Below are 19,038 nucleotides of genomic sequence, written 5' to 3' on the forward strand. Positions count from 1 at the left end.
ATTCCACAACATTGCTCCTCCCTCCAGATACTCTGATCCCAGAAGCAGCTCAGTCTAAAAACACCAAGAGGAGCTTGGCAGAAAAGTTTCAAGGGAGTAAGGATGTATAGTCCAATAATGACACCCACTGCTCAGGAGGCAACTTCAGGAAAGAACAATGGTCCCAGGCCACGACTCAGTTTCCCTGCTCTCTACTCAAAGGGCCAAGAGATCCCTACCTCAGAGAAATGGGCTGGAATACAGAATTTCAACCTGAACTTTATAAAACCCCCACAAAAAGGCAAAGATGTGGGATTGTGGAACTGGCCTCAAACCTGAAGGATGTATTGCGAGAGGCCCTGGCACCTGGCCGCCCCAGTTCTGAGTACATCTGTGGATTCTCTGCTGTAAGTAGCTGCTCTTGGCAAAAGTGGCTGATTAGTAATGTCCCAATAATCTGGTGTACATTTTATGGAGGTACTTGCTTTGTTTCTCTTGTACTTCTCCAGAGACATTGTGGGTGTAACACATGCATCCCATTATACCAGACATAGGCAAAATACAGCTCGGAGGCCAGATCTGGCTCATGAAGGGACTCGGTCTGGCCTGCGGCGGGCCCCTCGGCCCTACCTGACCCAGACGGCATCCAGGCCGTGGTGCATCCCGCCACCCCGTGGCCGCACAGCAGGGGTGCTGCTGAACTGCCTCTCTAGCTCCGACACAGCTCCAAGCACATCTAACCTACTCGTACTCTGGGCTCAGTGAACAGGACCATCCACGGACAAGCCAGAAACAGCACGTACTGCTTCAGACTTGTCCGCCCACGGTGAGCAGCAGCACTAGCGGCGATGGCAAAGCAGAAGCTGCGGCTCAGCACAAGGGAACAGTGGCCCCACAAACTTCTCAGCCCCCAGGACCTTCTTGCTGCAGCTGCTCAAACCCCACACCCAGACTGCCCTGTGGTTCCCTGCACTGCCACAGCCGCCCTGCTGGGCAGCCCAGAGGCAGCAGTGAGGTGCTGCAGGTCAACCCAGGTGGGGACTCCAGGCAGCTGCAGCAAAAAGGGCTTGGCCAGGGTGAGCAGTGGCCACGTTTCTCCCACACTGGAGCAGCAGCTTCTGTCCTGCTGCTACCACTCCTCAGCATGGGCAGGTGGTTTGAAACAGGTGCAAGGAGGGCTGTGGTCAGGGGTGTGCACACAGGTTCGGGCTGGTCCACCCTGGCCAGGGTGAGTCTGGAGTGGCCATGGGGCTAGCCAGGTTCCGGGCTGGGAATGTGGAGTATTGGCAGTGGCAGGGAGAGGAAATAGAGGGACGGACTTCTAACTATTCAGAGTGTGGGGGTGCTGACCAGCCCGCTGCAGCTCCCCAGAACTGCTTATGTGGCCCACAGGCCCAAATACCTGTCCACCCCTGGGTTAAACCAAAGCCCAGCACAGACAGGAGACAATGGCAGCACAGGCAGCAGAGAAGGGAAAAGGGGAACTGAAACAGATAAATAGCTTAAAGCTGACAGAAGCAAAGAGCAGGGGGTCAAGGAAGCATTCTTCCCCAGCTTCCCTACAGCTCTCAAAAAGAAGCTGGGAAACAGTGGTGCAGCCCTGCTGCAGACTGGAACGTGACAAGGAATTTCATGGGAAGCCTTGAGAGGAAGGATGAAACTAGGAGAGGCTAACAGAGGCTGTCAGGTAGGACAGTCACAGGGGCTGGTTGTTGAGCACATAAGGGTGGGTGGCTAACAAGGCCTGAAGCTTGCAAAGATCAAAGAGCTCCACACCTCACCCGCACGCAGGAAAAGAGAATACAAAGTCTGTGGGGTCTGGGCCCTCAGGATCCAGCGAGCCAAGGGGCAGGTAATTGCTTTTGCAGGGTGCTACGAGCAGTTAGAGTGGAAACCCCCAGCCCGTGTGCTCAGCATGGCACGCGAGGCCATTTTGCTCGGCACGCCATGGCCAGCCCGGGCTCTGGGTGGCTGCTGGAGCCTCGGCTACTCCCAGCAGGGCTTGCAGCGTCCCAATTGCCCGCTGGGAGCAGTCCGGGCTCTGTGGCTGGCAGCAGTTACCCAGAGCCAGGGCTGGCTGCGGCCAAAAGGCTCCAAACAGCTGTGCCGGGCTCCAGAGCCCAGGCATGAGCGCTATACCGGCGCTTTCACCCGTGCATCAGAGCGGGCAGCGGGGGAGAAGCCTGAGGCAGCACAACCCTGGTCTCTCCCCTGCTCCCAGCACAGAGCTGGTGACTGGGCTCCGGAGCTCAGCGCAGCTGTTTGAAGCCAGCCCAGGCTTTGGGCAGCTGCAGCAAGCAGCAGGCAGGCTGTAAACAGTTGCGCCAGGCTCCAAAGCTTTGGCATCAGCTCCATCCTGGTGGCAACTACGCGTGTACCTCGGGGCACACAGCGGGGCAGCGCAGCCTACCCCTGAGTTACAGGAAAGAGCTGCAGTCACTGCAGGCATTACGGTTGGAGCAGGGCATGGGAACGATGTGTGTCCAGGCAGAAGCCTAGGCAACCGCTTGTGCGTTCTGTCCGCTGAGCGTACCTGTCGCTTGTGGTGCCTTACCCGTTTCCAAGGGACCGCTGCAGGCCCTGCACACCCGCCTGAGTGCCCGGAATGACCCTAACAAACACGACAGCTCCTGGGGGTGCTTCTGCTCCAAATCCCGCTTCTGTCACCCTGTGGCTCCTTGCCGACACGCCGGTTCCAAGGACGGGTGCACGAGGAGGAGCCTGCGATAAAGGGCAGACTCACGTTAGACAGTTTCACGCTAACCACATCGTAGTGGATAAGACAACCCCGTGGACCGACCCAGCACATTTCCATTAAGCATTCTCAAATCACCACACAAAATGGCCAGTTTTCCACACACAGACCACCACATGCCCTTAAAAAAGGTTTCCAAATCCCCACACCATTTCCATAACATAACAAAGCCATATTTTCATTCAGTTACCCAATTGTCACACAGTTTCCACAGGTCCCACAACACAGTCCCACAAAAAAGTTCCCAAACGACTCGAAAATTACCACACAATTTTCTACACACGTAGTGACAATATGTCCACCCACATTTCCGCAGCCCAAATCACCAATTTTTCCATACAAAACCACCATATTTCCAAAAAACAAGGCACCACATACAATTACCAGTTTTCTGCCCCCAAAAAAGTCACATGCCCACACATTAGCAGAAACACGTCCCCAGGCCCCACCGCACTCCCCCAGCACCACCACGGTCTCCTGACCTTTCCCACCCCGCACTGCCCGGAAAGGGTCCAAGCTCCCTGCACGACCCGCCAAGATTGCTGCACCACGCACAGCCCGGGCCTGCTCGCGCAGTCACTGGCCGCATCCGGGACAGGGTACAACCCCGCCAGGGGGGCAGGGCAGTAGCTGGGAGGACGGCGGGGATGCCCCTTCCCTGTTAGCGCGTCGCAGCTCTGCGGGGATACGTGCTCGCGGTTCAAGCATTGCTGGGGGAGAGCCAGTGCGCATGCGTAGCACGGAGACGTCATGGCCACGCATGCCCAGTTCAGGATGTGGTGCATCACGCCTGCCTATCATTGGGCAACGCAAGTACGCATGCGCTTGTAGGAGTCTTGTAACCCATTACTACATAAAGGGAAAGGGAGAAAAGGGCGAAGGGAGTAGGGCATGGCAAGGCGTTTGGTGGCAGGAATTATTCCAGCCGGCCGGGATAGGGAAAGGGTAGGGAAAGAAAAGAAGGGAGAGAGAGGAGGGAAAGAAAAAGCATCAGGAATCAGGGAAAGGGAAAGGTGAAAACGAAAAGTGGGGAAAACAGTAATACTGAAACAAGTGAATTGTGTATGCTATTAATAAAGAGGTGTGGAAAATGTGTTAAAGGCAAATAAAAAGAAGGAAAATACGAGACCACAGGGAAAGATGGTGTAAAATATGAGGATATATTATAAATGTTGAAAGTGTCCCAAGAACCTGTATGAGGAAAGAGCAAAATGTATTGTCATGGATTGAATTGATGATTATGTATAAGGAGGATCTGGTGCTCCAATTTTGAAGAAATTGTGATGGAGAAAGAAGACGGGAAGTTCCCAAGATTGTGTCATGCATTATTGATTCATGTATGATATTGTTTATTGTGAGATGTTGACAAAAGGAGGCGGTGTGGAGAGAGAAAGAAATATTTTATATTTTCTTAATAAAAAAAAAAAAGTCTTGAAACCCATTGCACATGCGTTCTGGCAATGAGGGACCGTTCCCTCTCACCGAAATTACTAATCGGTTTCCATGGTTACACGGGTACTGACAACAGGACGATCGCCAAAACTAATTGAGGCTCGCTACAAATGAGCACTACAGTTCCCGGCGCTCCTCCTAGCTCAGCCAATACACAGAGGAAGTGAGGGGCAGGGACACCCCCTCCCCTCTCACTCCGGGACCGCAGCTCATCAACCCGGGATGTAGTGCCACTGTACACTTCACCAGTAGTGGCGTTAAGGAATCATTGAACTAGCCCAGCGCGCATGCGCAGCACGGGGCGAGCTCTCAGTCGCGCGACGAGAGAATCGATGACCAGCCATATATACGCATGCGGACTTGGGAAAAGCTGGGCCTTGGCGTTTCCCGTAAACGGGCAAAACAAGTACGCATGCGCCCGGCTGTGATCAGCTGAATACCGAGTTTATCGATGTCACTGAAACTGGCGCATGCTCAATGGGAGCAGGCGAGAGGTATGGATGGCCGATGTTCCGAATTGGGGCTTGCGTCCTAACGCTCAGTAGGCTGTGCCAGACCAGGAGTTATGCACGCGTTCCCATAGTTACAGGGACAGTGATGGCGTGAGTAATGCCGAAACCGTCAGGGCCCCACGTCTAAGTATGCGTGCGGCCTGCAAATGAGCCCGACAATTCCTACTATGATAAATACTCCTGGCGGGGTACCCCACCCTGCGTCTCTCCCAGCTGGGAACCACAGCCACGCAGGCCGTGAAGCCAGTGTTGGGGAAAGCGGCCCTGACGATAAGAACAGCTAGAGATAACGCAGTGCACTTCACCAGCCAGGCTCCCAGTCGTGCGACGAAAACATCGATGAGCGGCCAGGAATACGCATGCGCACTCTGGAAGACCTGGTGCATAGGGTTTGCGCTTCGCGGGGGAAGGCAACTACGCATGCGGATGAACTAACACCTGAATCCGCTGAACTTCTAATTAATCGATGGTACTGCAAGTAGCGCATGCGGCCTGGGCGCAAGGAAGATGATGTCGATCGCCGATATCCTAGATTGGCACATGCGTCGTGACACTCAGGAGACGGTATCAAAGCAGGAGTCACGCACGCGTTCCCATGGCTACAGAGGGAGTGCCGGCATGACGAGCGCCGAAACTCTCAAGGCGCCAATCTCAACGTGCATGCGGGCTGGGAATGAGCCCTACAGCTCTGTTCGGGGGACATACTCGTAGAAAAGGACAGGGGCACTCCCTCCCATCTTATTCCGGGCCCGGCGCTGCAGCTACCGTGGTCGCAGCGGCGGTACCTGGGAAAGCGGCCACGGCATTAAACTAGCGCTTGTTGAGACGCAGTGCGCACGCACTGTACAAAGCACACTCCCACTCAGGCCACGATCTGCCGAGCGGTCACGAAAGCGGATGCCTATTTGAAAAGATGCGGTGCAGTGCGTTTGACCTTGAATGGGCAAAGCAAATACGCATGCGCGCGGTCTTAAGCGGCTAAACGGAATTTAATGAAACTGGGGTGAATCGCGCCTGCACGCTGGCCACAGACAAAATACATCAAACGCTGATCTTGTAGATTGGGGGCATAGCTGCTCATGTGTAGTGTGAATAAGGGCCACAATCCGGAATGGGTGGGAAGCAATACTTCGGGGAAGGGGCACGGCGTTCCCCCGGTACTCCGGTTCCGCAACCTCAGCCAGCCCGAGGCGCGAAGCTGCCGAGTGCGAAAACATGTGGCTTTAACCCAGCGCTGGGGGACAACCATTGCACACCCGCAGTAAAGGATTGGCGCCCAATAGAAATACTGTCCTCCTCAAGGCGTACCCATTGCTACGCATGCGCACTTGGGAAGAGGCGGTGCACAGTATTTGCCCTTCAACGGGCAATGGAAGCACGCATGCGCTAGGTCGGGTCAGCTCCCTCCTCCAGTTAGGTACCTAATTCATCCATTATACCGCTTAAGTGATCACGCGCTGTACTTCCAGTAAATGCATCGACCCCTTATTATATAGATTGGGGAAGCCGTACGCCCATCCGTTCTGGGAATCAAGGGCTGCTAGCAAGTGCCAATACACGGATAAAGAAGCAGGGACGTCCCCTCCCCTGTCCCTCCGGGCACGCACCCGGAGGCACGTTGTTAAACTCTGGGGAGACGCAGTGCCCAAGCCGAGCAGAACACTACCGCCCAGTCCGAAGACCAAAAGCAGCCAAAAGCACGCATGCGCACTTGTGTTCGGGTGACCACCAAGGTGTCCCATCTATTGGCAAAAGAATTCGGCACGTCCCGGCCTGACAGGCTGATCAGCTGAAAACCGAATTTATCGATAATGCCGGTTAATACGCACGCGCGGTGGTGGCAGTGAAAGCACCTCGATCACCGGTATTGTCGATCGCACATGTGTCTTTGGAATCAAAGGGCGGTGCCCAGAAAGGGAGTAATTGATGGGTTTCCATGGTTACAGCGGTAATGACATGACAAGAACCGAAACGATCAAGGTGCCAATCCCGCTGTGCATGCGCAGTAAGACTGATCGATGGCATCCAATACTTGCAGAAAGAGGAAGGGGCAGAAATGTGCCCCCTCACCCCTCTCTGTCAATTGGGCCCGGAGTCGCAGCCACACTGATCGCAAAGTCTATGTGCAGGAATTCGACCGGTGTGTTGAAGCCATTTTTCCGGGAGCCCCAGCGCAAACGCCACTCCAAAGGTTGTTCGCAATCGTAGGGCGAAAACATAGAAGACCCAGCATGCATGCGTGCGTAGGGAGACCGCCCTCTCACTCCGGGCTCGCACCCGCAGGAACCGGAACGCGCTGTGCGGTCAAACGGCCGCGCCGTTAAACCGTCACTAGGGAGACCTAGTGTGCATCCGATGCGCGCAGCTGCCTCCCGGTCCGGCCTGCCCATGCGCACGCAGGCGCACTTGGGAATAGGCGGCTCATCCTTGCCAATCAACGGGCAAAGCAAGTGCGCATGTGCTTAGCTGCTAGAAGCTGAACAAGAAGTGCGCATGCGTGTCGCTTGGAGGCCAAACACATCGATTACCGGTGTTGTGGATTGACGCATGCGTACTGGAAACCGGAGGGGCTCTGACTACTGCTGACCTCATTGACCGGTGTCCACGGCTACTGAGCCATCTAGGGACGGCCTCCGACATTATCGAGGTCCGAGTCCCAACGCGCATGCGTACTGGGAGCAAACGCAATAGGTTCGCCCCGTCCGGCCATTAATCGAGGGAGGAGATAAGGACACTCCCTTCCTTAACACTCCCGGCGCGCAACACTCGCTGCGCGGAGCCGGTGTCCAGGAAAGTGGCTGGGTCGCTCAAGGAAGGCGGGGGGGGGGGGGGGCATTAAACCACTGCGCATGCGGAGTAGAGGTGTCGGGTGAGGAAAACGTGGATGAGCTACCATTTCCCCGCATGCGCACTTGGTTACGTGTGGGCACCGCATTTGCCCATCAATTGGCAAGGCAAGTTCGCATCCGCATCCTTGACAGGCAGATCAGCTGAAGGCCGAATTTATCGATAGTAGGTTAGCGCGCTTGCGCAGCGCCCGCAGTGGCCCCTCGTCAGTCCGCGGCCCTGTGGCCTGGACCCAGCGCCTTGCGGAGCAGGCGAACCGCTCCCGCCTGAGCTCCGCGCGCGGGGACGGACGTCGCGGCTCCGCGGCTGGAAAAGCGCCTTGAACAGGAGACGTTGGCCGTGGCAGGCTCCCGGGTGTCCCGCTCCGGCCGTTCCCAGCCCCGTGCTCGACTGCTGCTGCCGCCCCCCCACTCACGGTTTGGCGGGGTGGCGGGCGGAAGTCCAGCCCGGGGCGGGGCTCTCGCGGCGCGCGGGGGCACTGGCGTTTCCGGAGCTGCCCCTTCGTCCGCCTGCGGGTCTCCGTCGTGGAAAACTTTGGTTGCAGGTTGGACAGTTGCTCGATTCCACTTCTCTGAGCCCCTCGCGCGTCAGACGCGTGTGTCCAACCGATTCTCAGACTTCATATCCATCAAGGGAAATTGTCCTCAGTGGCCACTGGAAGGCTTCACACGTCTCATGTTATCAAACCTCTGTTGGAATCGGTGCGCAGACCGTGACAGATGTTTGATCCAAAACTACCTGTGAAGGTCTCGCTTTGGGGACGGGTTGGGGGGGGAGAAGGGTGGAAGGAGGGAGAGTTAAAAGTGAAATGTGAGGTGCCAGGGGTACAGACACGCCCTTACAACTTGGAGGACAAAGGGGACAAGTTGTGACAGTGAAATGTCCTGCAATGGAGGTGGTCAAGCAATGGCACAAGATGCAGGGGTGTTGGGGTTGAGGTCAATCATTCAATATCCTATTTTCTTCCTAGCTTATCACACTGTCTCTGCTTCCTTGGTCAACGTACGGACCACAATGTCATGCTGCACCATAAATCTAAACCCACTGGGAATGGACAAGACTCCTTCCTTTCTGTTACAAAAAATCCTTTTCCAATCGCTCAGCTGAAGTTCTCTTTTTCAGTTTCATCCCATTGCTCTTCTGCCTGTCATGATACTCCCGAGCAAGTTATGACCTCAGGACGACTCAGGGCAGGGGTTGTCAACCGGTACTTAGGAAGCCCCCAGGAGGCACGTGGCAGTGCAATGGAGAAGCTGGGCGAGCTTCCAGGTTCGCCAGCAACACTTCTGATTTTGCCACCGCAGCATCTTGTTTTGCTGTGATGGACCCCCATTCCTCTTCCATCTGCCACTGAGGAACCCCTAATTTCCCCCACACACACTCACACTTGTCCAGCAGCTGGGGGGGGACTCACTGCTTCTGGGCTGGCCTCTGGGGGTACCCCAACCAAAAAAGGTTGAAAGCCCCTGCCTTAGGGTCTATTGCTCAATACTTAGCAACCCCAGAACACAGGACATCCCTGTGCCAACAGGCAGCCCCCACTGCCAATCAGCAATGAGGAGTGCCACCCTTAGCCAACCAGCAGCTAGGGGTGGAGTCACCATGGCTGGCTAGGGGCTAGGACCCTGCTCCTACTGGCTGTGCACTGCCCTAACCCCTGGGCACAGCCCACAGAATTGTGAGGGCAAATCATTAACATGTAAAATTGCCACCAGCTAACTGAAAAACAGGACTTTTGCCATCCATTCCTCATTCAGAAGCCAGGAAGAGACAAAGGGTTTAAAACAGGGTAGTCCAGTATAAAACAGGACCAATGGCCACCCTAAATACACTGCTCTATAAATACCCCAATCCCAACTAGCTCTGGAACTGGAAGCACTACCACTTACAGTTTTGAAACCAGCACAGTTTTCCTAGTTGCTCTGGATAACTGCTTTTCTGGCACGGGGTAGTACCCACGGAGGTAACATGTAATTAACCTCCTATGTTCATTTCCCCTGGGAACATCTTGGCTTTATACCCACTTTATCAAGATGGGAGACTCCTCTCTACCTTGCTCCTGTGGCTATACGGCAGAGGGCAAGCGAAACTTGGAGGCATCTGAACCCCAAGCCTCTGAGCTTGGTGCTGCATGTAGGATGCCTGCCAAATGATTTGAAAACATCTGAAACCCCAGGTGGGGGTGGAGGATGTTTGCTGGTACTAGGGTCACATATGGTTTTTGAATGACTCACGGATTTGGAACTGATTTGGCCTGGGGGACAAAAAAAATTACAAAAAAAAAAAAATCAATAAATATATATTTTTTTAAAAATCTGCACTTGCATTTCCAGGCAGCACGAGGCTGACTTCATTGTGACTCTAGAGCTCAAAAACAAAAAAACCCAACATGCCATTTATAGACTATTGCCTCTCTCCATCAGTAAGTATTTCACCTACACAGACATGTTTTGTTTCATTAGGCAAACTACATTACTATCTTGCATCACACAATTAGTAGTTTCACCAGTTCCCAAAAGCTCTGTAGCAAGGTCTCCCCCAACTGACCCATTGCTTTTAGCAGTTATGATACTGGACACTTGGTAAAGTAAGTCTTAAAACTGACTTCATATTTGCCTTGTATTTGACATTGCACCTTGCTTGCTCCTTTTATTTGCGCACCTACTTGGAGAACATGCCAGTCCAAGTCCCATTCCTGTAATTTGTGCGCTAAAAAGTGACTGCTTTGACATATCTTCCAGAAATAATCACAACCATCTTGCCTAAAGCACATCACCTTGTAGATTAGCAAAACAGATAAGGAATGAAGTTACCATCGCCCACTGCACAAGCGGACACTTACTCAGCCACAAGACGTGACCATCACACTATCCTCAGGTCTGTAAGGCTGACTGGCTCATGTTCCAAGCAACACTGGTCCTCACCTTTGTGGTCCTTTAAGCTCCTGGTCTCAAGGGCTCCAGTAGAGCTAGTTTCAGAGTCAACATCTTCCAGAGATGTCCGATTGTGTTGTTTCATCCAGCTCCTGATTGGACCTCTGTCCTGAGAAGGATGCTTCCAGCAACTGGGATGCCTCAGCTGAGTTCTGCATCTGCTCGTCAGTGCCGGACACCACAGAGTCCCCATGCACTGTTGCCTCCATAGATGCAGCATAGCCAAGAGAAAGTGCCATTTCATCCTGAGCAATTGGTACCTGAAGGGGATTTAGAGGTCAAACAAGGAAGCCATCAGTTGAAGTCACATTTACAACTTCCCTCTCATGAGGTTACCTCTTCCCCATCCTATTTTTAGACAACAAAGATTTTTCTTGCTGAGTCTCTGAGCTGGAGGACAAGAAGTCTGTTTTTGGACAGGATTTAAAGTTCCACCTGAAATGGTTAAACTGCCCCTTGAGAACAAAAATCAAATGCAACTCATGAGGCTTGGAATGCTTTGGGGGTGAATCTTCACACTCTTAAGGAGATTCCTTTACATGTGTCCTAGACCTAAGGGTCTCTGCAGGACGGCACATGCCATTATACACAGTCATCAGGCAGTTTTTCAGCAGAGCTCCCAAACTACTAGTTACCTTGGAAACTCCTGATATAATCAATGTGCCGCGTTTAGTCGGGCTTTTCTTGACAGATGTGTTGTTTATTTCCGTCAACTGCCTCATCGCTGTCTCTGCCACAGGATCCAAGTCATTGCACATATGACTCTCCCCTATTCACAAAAAAGGCACCCCTGAGCAGACAAGTCACTTGCAGACCACAACTCCTTTTAACATGGAGCCAAACAAGGGTGGGTGGGTTGGTGGGGGGGTGGTATATAGGGGGAAAAAAATAGTTCTTTGCTAAAAAGACTCTGCTGACCCAAAAGCAGAATGTCTTGCAGAAGTCAAGAACAGAATGGAGATTTAAAGCCACAGTCTCAAGCCACTTACAAGCATTAATACGTTTTCCAACATTTATAAATTAGGGATATATAATGCTAACTTCCTGGCAACATTCCAATTCTGATCACTTTATCTGGACACTATCTCCTTTCAGGCAGCTTCAGGTGCATATGGAATTCAGTTTCAATTCTCGTCCTGAACTCCCAACTAATTTCCGTCATGCCCTGGTTAACAGAATATGTTCTAACCAGGGGCGGAGAAGCAACTCACAAATACAGAATTTGTAAAGCCCTCCAGGATGAGATACCTTATGGATATGCCAGATCGGCAACAAGGAACTTAGAGTTGACAACAAAGTTAACTACTCCGTCCTCACCATCTTCCTCCCCCCCACCCCCCGTACCTCCCCCCTCCCCGCCAGTATTTTTAAGTATTGTTTGAAGCAAAGGATGGTAAGCAGAGACACGCTTAGCCACATTAGCATCAAGTCAAGTAACTGGCCGAGTAGATAAGCACCCTATAGATTAACCACAGAGACAACATATAAGTGCACATACACACATGCATGTGTACACACAGAATTAGATAAAGTGAGCTTCAGCCCATTAAAGCCTTGTGCTCTGTGTGCGTGCATTTACACACATGCACACACTTTGGTTTATCTGTAAGGTGCAAAACTACCCTGCCTTCTAGAAAGGACCATGTTAATCAAGTGAGCGGCTCCAACACAACACAGCCAAGAGAATGAGTTATATTTTGCCACCGGAGATGGAGCTTCTTGCTACTAAGGAAGGTCTCGGGTATCAAAGGACATACGCATGCTGCTGGGTGAGGTGTTGCTGGGACAGCTGCTCTCTGAAAGCACCGTTGTGTTCTTCCCCGTCACCTCTACTTTGGACACAGGTCTTTGAAGGTGAATCTAGATGCAAGAAAGGAAGGCACAAAGTCAGCAATAGGAGGAACAGGACCTGCCTAAGGTTTCACAATTTGTAGGGTCGGAAGGGACCTTGACAGATCATCAAGTCCGACCCCCTGCCATGGCAGGAAAGAGCACTGGGGTCAAACGACCCCAGCAAGGTGTTTATCTAGTCTCCTCTTAAAGACCCCCAGGGTAGGAGCCAGCACCACTTCTCTTGGAAGTCGGTTCCAACCATGTGGACAGTAGTTCTTTGCATCGGCGTAATGTTTCTAGAGTCTAAGGGGTTGGTGCATAAAAGGTTCGATAAGAGTCAAAATGTGTGGGTTCATTTGGCAAAGGACGTATTAAATGTCACTCATTTTTGTTTGGCAGGTGGAACATCGGTTGATGATATTTTCACGTCATGCCTTATAGGGGTGCCCACTCCAGTGGAAGCACTCCGGAATCAGACTTGGTTTGCATCTGGGGGAATAGGAGGTCCAATCAATTATACTAACAACTCCATGTAGGGAACCATTACCACAGAAAGAAACGCTAGTACCTTTGAAATAGATTTGTTGACAGTCACCTCCCCTGGTAACACCAGCTGTGCCAATTTTGTGAACTGTACCCAAGCTTGCAAAAGCCTAAAAAAAAAAAAAAAAAAAAAAACCAGAAAATTTTCAATTGCTCAGACGTGACTAATGTATCTTGCAACTACAGTCATGTTATATTACCCTGGGGGTGGTTCCTCCTTTGTGGGAAGACTGCCAATTCATATATCCCAGCCAATGCCACAGGAGGCCCTTGTGCTCTGGGCCGGTTGACTGTCTGGCTACCAGGTATGCCTAAAACCTCTAGTAAGTGTCACCGGAGAGGTTTGAAGGTGCTAGATGAATCCTGTGATAGTGACATAAACCTCCTGAGTAAGGCTGAGGTAGTGTCCTTAGCAGTTTCCATAGTAGGGGTGCCAGGCCTAGTAGTGGACACTGAGAGGCAGCTTGGTAAGGTGGCCTGTGCCCTGGCAAAGGGCCTAAATACAACTTCACAGGCCCTAGCTGCCCTCAATATTGAAATGAAAGAACTAAGAGGAGCTACTCCGCAAAATAGAGCAGCCATAGATTACCTGTTGCTGAGGCATAACCACGGATGTGAAGAGTTTGAGGGAATGTGTTGTTTTAATTTGACAGATAACTCCGAGTTGATAGAGTCAAAAGTGCAGAAGTTAAAAAAGGTTCTGTCCCACATTAAGCAAGGGGAAGGGTTTGACTTCTCATGGCTTACTTCTTGGCTTCCTAATTTTTCATGGCTTAAGCAAATTTTCCTATTAATTGTGGCAAGTATGTGTATTTTCTTGATGATCTGTTGTGGGGTACAGTGTGTGCCACTGTGTTGTGAGGTACTCAAGAAATCAGTTTCTTCCCCCGTTCACCGCGTGATGTTTGTAAAATCATCAGTTACAAACCCGATCCAAAACAATCAGGAGGGAGCAAAGAGATTTCTGGAGATGAGAAAGATGGTCGAGGACTATGATCCTATTTCCTAGGGTCATAGCCTCGAAGGGGGGATTTGATGAGTACCTCTGAACTTTTCACTAGTTTTTCCTAGGAACAGCTGTGTATGTTTTGAAAAAGTATTTTATCTAACCAAGGGCATAGAGTAGGTTGTTTAGGCTGGGGGAGATCGCTTGTTGCTTAGTTGCTAATTGCTGGCCTCCCTAGAAGGAAAAGCTGTATCAACAAAGTCCCAGGGAAGGTTGGAAGGGGGGTTACTTGGGGGTGGAGTTGGAAAAGGGGGGTTATTTGCTGGGCTTGCTACACATTTCATCACATCAGCAAGTTTAACCTGTTATGTAGCTATATAAGGCAGACGCCCACTGGGGTGTGGGTGCTTGCTTTGCGAACAATTGCCAAGCACCACTTTCTGCGCAGAAATAAAGATTAAGTTGGATCCTTTACCCCTGTGTGTTTATTGGCACAAGCTCACCGGGCACGAACTCACTGTCCTTTGGGGACAACAACCTGGTGTCTGGGAGTCCCCATAGCAATGAATGGGGTAGACACACCCACACACTATCTGCATGCCGGTACACACATGCAGCCTTACTGGATACATCTCTGTGCAATGCAAGTTTTCCAGAATAAGTACGCAATGAATAACGCCGTCACTTCAGCTCCCTGTTCTCACTATTATACTGTTTTATGCCAAGGGTCCCAAACTCTCCCCTACAAGTGAAGTGATGTTCTGCGGTGCTTCCTGCACAACAACACGTTTTCATTTTTTTCTCGTTAAAAAAGGGAAATCTGGTGCGCTCTAAAGAGATTTCCGAGTCAGCAGAGAAGCTAACGGTCCTGCCTTCTTGTGCCCCCGTAGACAACCGCCCATTACATGGCGGAGACAGGGAAGCTCCCCAGACGGCAGGGGGAGAGGAAAGGGCACCGGGACAGACAAACATTTTCGCGCTTTAACACCCAGCGCAGAAGACAGCCCGACAGGCCCCGCGCACGGGGGTACCTACCCAGTCTCCCGCACGACCCGCCGTGGTCACCACAGCAGCTGCCACAGCTCTCCAGAACCGCCCGCTCCTCCAGCCAGCAGCGGGACAACGGCAACGCGCTGAGCGGGCGGACAACCAGCTAAGGGCGACCGGTGCGGATCGGGCCCGGACCAATGGGTGCACAGAAGACTGCACACACCCACAATTCCCGGCAGCCAATCAGAATGTGAACCAAGAGGCTGGCCTCCTGGTCTCGCCTCCCCTGGCACAAGCCAATCAGAGCGAACAAGGGCGGGGAGCGGGGGGGAACCGGCCATTCCACCCAATCGCCTCACCCCTCATAGGGCCCAATGGGAACACGAGCCTCCGATCCGGGCCGTGCCGCTCTCCCCAGCCCTGAATCAATGCCTAAGCATCTTGTGTCCGCCCCGAGCAGCGCGAACCCGCCTGCCCCAGTCGCGGGCACTGCCCGAGTTACCCCCGAGCGAGCGACCGAGGCCTTGGTCCTTCTCTCTCTGCCTTGATCTCCCGCCTGCCTGAGCTGCAGGCGCGGGGCCCGGAGCCGCTGTCCTCGCTCTGCCCTCGTCTCTCGGCTGGAAAGCCCGGCTTGAATCGTAGGGCAGTAGCACAGGGCAGGGTTTTCTTTTCTCTGCCTTGAAAAACCGGCTGCTCCGCGCAGGGTGACGCGCAGGCAGGGCGGGACGGAGCCGGCCTCGTTCCGGGTCTTTCTCTCCGGGCTCCAAGCCTCGCTCCAGCCCCAGGAGCGCACAGGAGGGCGGCGCTGAGCAGGGCTTTGTCTCCGCCTACATGGGTTGAGGCAATGCCCCGACGGGACCACAGAAGTGAGGGCAGCACCGAGCACCCGTTTCGTCTCCCCTCCGCGGCACGGCTCCTCGTGGCTACAGTGCTCGGAGCGAACCACAGGAGAGCAGCACTGAGCATGGTTTGTCTCACTACGTGTGGGTGCCCGATGCATATGACACTTATTACTACGTATGTTCTAACTATACACATTCGTATGCAGTTATATGCAAAGATGATAGCTGAACAGCTACATCACTGTCGCCACGGGTAGAGACAGAGAGATAACTATAGCAACGAGGGTGTGTAGCGCGCGCGCGCGCGCGCACACACACACACACACACACACACACACACACACACACACACACACACACTATCTGCATATCGGTATACACACACACAGTCGTACTGGATACATCTCTGCACAATGTACGTTTTGCAAAGTAAGTACGAAATGAATGCCACGGTCACTTCAGCTCCGTGTTCTCAGTTTTATACTATTTCACACCGAGCAGTGGGTTCGTCTTGCCTCAGCTGAGCCGCCCCTCAAGGAGACAGGGAGGCTCCCCAGGCGGGTGGCGGAAAGAGAAGGGGCACCGGGACAGAGAGACAGCTTCACGCTTCAACACCCACCTCAGAGGCGAGCCCGACAGGCGCCCCGTCCTGGGAACGCAGTGACCCGCACGACCGGCTGAGGTCGCCAGAACATCCCGCCGCAGCTCTCCGGTACCGCCCGGGTGTGCGGGGCTGCAGCGGGACGTGGGCTCCGGGCACAGCGGCCCCGGCAGCGGGCAGACAACCAGCTGAGCGCGGCGGCTGAGGATCGGAGTCGGACCAATCGGAACACAGAAGCGTGCACAGCGCCTACCATTCCCTGAAGCCAATCAGAATGCGAGCGGAGGTGGGCGTTCTTTTGGCCCGCCTCCTCCTGCTAAAGCCAATCAAAGTGAAGAAGGGCGGAGCGACCCTGACCCCGCCCATGCCGCCACTCCACCCAATCGCCTCCTGTCTCAGGGTGGCCAATAAAAACGCAGGCCTCCGATCCCGGTCCGGAATGAATGTTTCTGAATTGTGTGCGCGCCCCGGCCGCGGTCACTGCTCAGGTCACGCCCCGAGCGAGCGAGCGAGGCCTTTTTTTCCTCCTCTCTCTCCGCCTTTCTCGCCCGGCTGCAGTATGCTGCAAGATCCACAGCCCGCCGGCACCGATCTGCTTGCTCTCTCTCGGCCCTTGTCGCCCGGCTGCAATGCCCGCTGTGCAGCACGGCACGGCAGCACCGGGCCTGGCTTTCTTTCGCCGGCTGAATTTCCTGGCTGCCGCGCCCAGCACGAAGCTCGGGACCGCGGCACTGGGCCCGTTTTGTGACGTGCCGGAATCCTCGGGCCGCGAAGCCCCGATCGGAACTCGCCAGCGGCCCCGCCCCTTTCCCTTCTTCTCCGCTCTTCTCTCCTGCCTGCAAGGCGGAGCGCGAGCCACAGGAGGGCAGCACTGAGGGCATTCCTTTAATAGACGGGACCACAGGAGGGCAGCACCGAGCAGCAAGTTGGTTTCCCCTCCGCGGCGCCGCTCCTCGTTGCTGCAGTGCTCGGAGCGCACCACGGGAGGGCAGCACTGAGCCGGATTTTCTTCATACTCCGTCTGGCTGCCCATGACGTCAGCTGTCTGTCTGTTGGCGGAGCCCACGGCGCATTGCTGGCGCGGACCGGCGGGCGGGCGGGCGGACCTGGAGCGGGGCGGCAGCTGTTGTGGCGACCAGGGCGGGGCGTGCGGGAGACTGCGCTGCCCAGGGCGCGGGGCCTGCGGGGTTCTCTGCTGCGGTTGGCAGCAGCCACAGTCAGTCCCGGTTTTCTCTTGTAGAGAGGAGAACAGTAACCCGCTGTTGTTCAGAAACGCTGCACGGAAGCCTGCAAGCCCTGGAGGCGAGACTGGGCTCCGTGCTGCCAGACAGTATCGCGGCGGGACCAGGGCGCCGGAGCGCCCCCGCTCTTCCCCGTGCGCAGTGTGAGCAACGCGGGGCGGGCGGGGCCGCCTCGGGCCTCCGCGGACAAGACGCGCTGCTGCCTGGGGCCGCTTCGTGCGTACGCGGAGCCGCCCTGGGACGTGCCGCGCGGAAGAAGCAACCCCGGCCCGGGCAGCGGCCCTGGCCCGCCACACAGGCGAGCCCTTGGCCCGAGGCGGCGGCGGCCGGGTGTGGGTGGGGCTTGCGGTGCGGTTGGGGCGGGCTCGGGCGGCGGCTCCCGGCGCAGCCGGGCTGGGTGCGGGGGCGGCGGCGGCGGCGGGCCGGGCTGGGCTCGGGGCCGGGCTCCCGCGGCGACTCCTCCGAGGGCGGGAGCTGAGTGTTCTGCGCGGTGATTGGCCGCCGCGTGCGCTCTCTGCTCTGATTGGTCTGCCTACGTCCGGAGCCAGCGCTGCAAGGTCCTGGCTGCGGAGCGCTGCTCCCGAGGGGCCGGCGGGTGGGAAAGTGCGGTGGGCCCAGTCTTGGGGCTACCAACAGCTCGGGCCTCCTTTTGGCAGACAGCGGCTTATCGTAGCATCTCAACAAGGTGACACTGTGCTATGACCCTGCCCTAGGCTCTGGCCCCAACAATAAGAGTTGACTAGTGATGTTGGGTGTCTAAGCACGGGCTTTGGAAGAGCCCCGATTTTCAGAAAATGTGGAAACCCCTTCACCTGTGAGACGACTGTCACAGCTCTTCAAGGTGCTTTGTGGCAGGCACTCAAAACCAGTGGCCGGTGGGGAAAGCTCTGCCCCTGCCTCCCGTGCAAAGATGAAGACGTGAACTTCACTATGAGAGCACAAGCGACAGCCAGGCTAGCGCAGGGAGCAGAGGGGGATGTGAACCACGGCTCCTCAGAGCTGCAATGAACGGGGACACAGCAAAAGCACCGGTCGCCGCCGGGGCAGCAGCTGGCACTGGGGCCGTGCCACTCGGAGCTGCATTTGTGGGCACGAGGAGGAGAGGCATGTGTGACTGGGCTTGGGCTCAAGATGGCTCAACAGCTAACTTGGTGTGAACTAGCTGAAAGCAAGAGTACATGTATATCTTATATGCTACCTTAATCAGAAGCCTCAACTTAGTCAAATGCATTCTTGCTTCAAAGGTTAATAAATATTCCTTCCTTCCTTCCAGCCAAATGCCCTGGAAATGCATTACGTGTTTTCCCCAATATTTAAACTAAGTAATATGTTTGAAAATATAATTTCTTTTTAGAAATAAAAACATATTAAAACCAATTATATAATGACTCTGAGAAAATAAGTTTGGCTCCCCCCGAACTGAGCAGCCCCTCAGGGATGACACAGACAGAGCTGGCTAAAAGCCTGTGGACATTACATTAAACAGGCAAGGGGGGAAGGACCACAGCTGGGCTTAAGGGACTCATGAAAACCTAGAGGTAGCTGGGGATCCACACAGTCATTC

At 54.2% G+C, this 19,038-nt stretch overlaps 1 long non-coding RNA gene and 1 other non-coding gene across 2 annotated transcripts; one reads left to right on the forward strand and one right to left on the reverse strand.

Annotated features, from left to right (window-relative positions):
* Positions 1-9,831: 9,831 nt before the first annotated feature.
* Positions 9,832-15,673, reverse strand: LOC109283689 (uncharacterized). The gene is made up of 5 exons (XR_009462893.1): positions 14,836-15,673; positions 12,880-12,964; positions 12,236-12,338; positions 11,114-11,247; positions 9,832-10,738 (listed from the first exon to the last, which is right to left on the reverse strand). It is a non-coding gene; the product is annotated as an uncharacterized LOC109283689 (transcript).
* Positions 15,674-16,657: 984 nt separating this feature from the next.
* On the forward strand, positions 16,658-18,851 carry LOC109283693 (uncharacterized). The gene is made up of 2 exons (XR_002090962.2): positions 16,658-17,617; positions 18,131-18,851. It is a non-coding gene; the product is annotated as an uncharacterized LOC109283693 (long non-coding RNA).
* The last annotated feature ends 187 nt before the right edge of the window (positions 18,852-19,038 follow it).

The sequence above is a fragment of the Alligator mississippiensis genome, chromosome 6 (assembly GCF_030867095.1).
Source record: "Alligator mississippiensis isolate rAllMis1 chromosome 6, rAllMis1, whole genome shotgun sequence".
Classification (NCBI taxonomy): Eukaryota; Metazoa; Chordata; order Crocodylia; family Alligatoridae; genus Alligator; species Alligator mississippiensis.